Below are 2345 nucleotides of genomic sequence, written 5' to 3'. Positions count from 1 at the left end.
CAATGAAGCATTTTCGTGTAGAGACTCTTCTTGGAGTTAAACGCCAGCTTTTATGCCAGTTTGGGCGTTTAACTCCCATCCATGTGCCAGTTCCGGCGTTTAACGCTGGAATTCCTGAGGGTGACTTTGAACGCCGGTTTGGGCCATCAAATCTTGGGCAAAGTATGGACTATCATATATTGCTGGAAAGCCCAGGATGTCTAATTACTAACGCCGTTGAGAGCGCGCCAATTGGGCTTCTGTAGCTCCAGAAAATCCACTTCGAGTGCAGGAAGGTCAAAATCCAACAGCATCTGCAGTCCTTTTTGGTCTCTGAATCAGATTTTTGCTCAGGTCCCTCAATTTCAGCCAGAAAATACCTGAAATCCCAGAAAAACACACAAACTCATAGTAAAGTCCAGAAAGTGAATTTTAACTAAAAACTAATAAAAATATACTAAAAACTAACTAGATCGTACTAAAAACATACTAAAAACAATGCCAAAAAGCGTACAAATTATCCGCTCATCACACCCCTTAGGATTTACTTGCTCAAGCCTCTCTCTTTGATACAAATCCACCACAAGCATTTAACTAGGACAATAACTCTTTGAGTTCTTGTTTCTTTCTTTTTCTTCCTAGTAATTGATGCTCAGAGCCTTGGGCTTATTCTTTGTTTTTCTTCTTCTTTTGTTTTCTTTTGTTACTTCTTCTTGGATCAATAGATGTTTGAGAAATTCCATAATACTTCTCCAAACATCATTTCCTGTCTATGAGCTCCCATGCAAGTTTTCACAAACATGCAACCTCAATACACAATCATACAATCAGAACCTCCACTCCTCTTAATCTTTTGCTTGCCCCAAGATTTATAAAATTCTTCAACACTTCCCTTTCAGAAGAATAATTTGCATTTTAAGTGTAATGGGTGCAAGTAAAATTCAAGATGATAATCATGATATCATAGCAACATGTTACAAATCAAATATCAAATTTTGCTTATTCACAAGGAGTAATCACACATGCATACAAAGAAAATAGAAGACAATCATGCAATTTAAAGTGCTGGAAATAAGTAAGAGGAAAAAAGAACTTTACCACCTGGTAGTTCATCTTCATTGTTGTTGCCCTTTTCCTCATATTCTTCCCCTTCCCACACCAAACTTAGAATGATTATTTATACTCAAGCAACAATTAAAACAGTGGTGATGGGGTCTATGATGGATCATGAATGTCTTAGAATGAAGTGTGAGTATGCATGTGTTTCAGCAAGCAAGATTAAGGATACAATAAAGGCACAAGAGATACAAACAGAGACATTTTGATTGCATTAATAAGTGGTGTGCTTGGTACCTTGCATGAAAGATAAGTGGCAACACCAAACTTAGTGTGACACTCTCAATTTAGAATGTTGCAAGTACCCAATGAAGATTGAAAATCAAATTGTTGCATGGCAACACCAAACTTAGAATGCAATCATATGTCAAATTATTGAAAGTAAACTAACCAAGGAAAGAAAATGTTACCTATGGTTGGGTTGCCTCCCAACAAGCACTCTTTTAATGTCATTAGCTTGACATGTTATTCATGACTTTCTTCCTCTTCTTCCAATTTGTTAAGAAAAATGACTTCAAGAAGAAAGAGGAGCCAGTTAATACCCCTTGCTTAGAGTGCCTCTCCCCAGCAAGCTTTCTTTTGTTGTTAGCTTGAGTAAACTTGCTTGTTGGGGGTAAGGGTGGGATGATTTTTGGTTGACCTTTTCTTCTTCATGGATATTGTCCTTCTTTTCTTGGTCACCATCATCTTTTGGTGCTTTTGTTGATTGCCTTCACCACCTTGATTTCAGAACTTGGGTGTTGTATGATGGTTAGATCATCCTTTTCATCAATAACTTCTTGAATTGGTGGTTTAATGAACTCACCCTTTATGTAACTCTCTGTTTCATTGGAGTAGTGTGGACTCCCTTGATTGACCTCATCCTTCTTCATAGGAATCTCACTTGGTATGGGTGTCTCTTTTTCTTGTTCTTCTTATTCCTCCCTTGGGTTTGCCATGGTGTCACTAAGAAAATCATGGGTATGGATTTGCTTTGATAGATATCCAACTTGTGCCTCAAGCTTCTTAATGGTAACCCCCCCGGTTCTACATAATGGATTTTACTTCCTCTTTGAAAGTCCTCATGTCCTTAGCTTCTTCCAAGAGAATTGCCAATATGTTCTGTATCCTTGATAGCTTATCCTCGAGGGGAGGGTGTGCAACTAGGTTGGAATTTGGAGGTTGAGGGTGGATATTTTGTGAATGGAATTGGTTGTTTTGTGGTTATATGTTCTGAGAATGGTATAACTTTTGTGGGTAATGATATGGGT

The sequence above is a fragment of the Arachis duranensis genome, chromosome 4 (assembly GCF_000817695.3).
Source record: "Arachis duranensis cultivar V14167 chromosome 4, aradu.V14167.gnm2.J7QH, whole genome shotgun sequence".
Lineage (NCBI taxonomy): Eukaryota > Viridiplantae > Streptophyta > Magnoliopsida > Fabales > Fabaceae > Arachis > Arachis duranensis.
Note: the sequence above shows the minus strand (reverse complement) of the source record.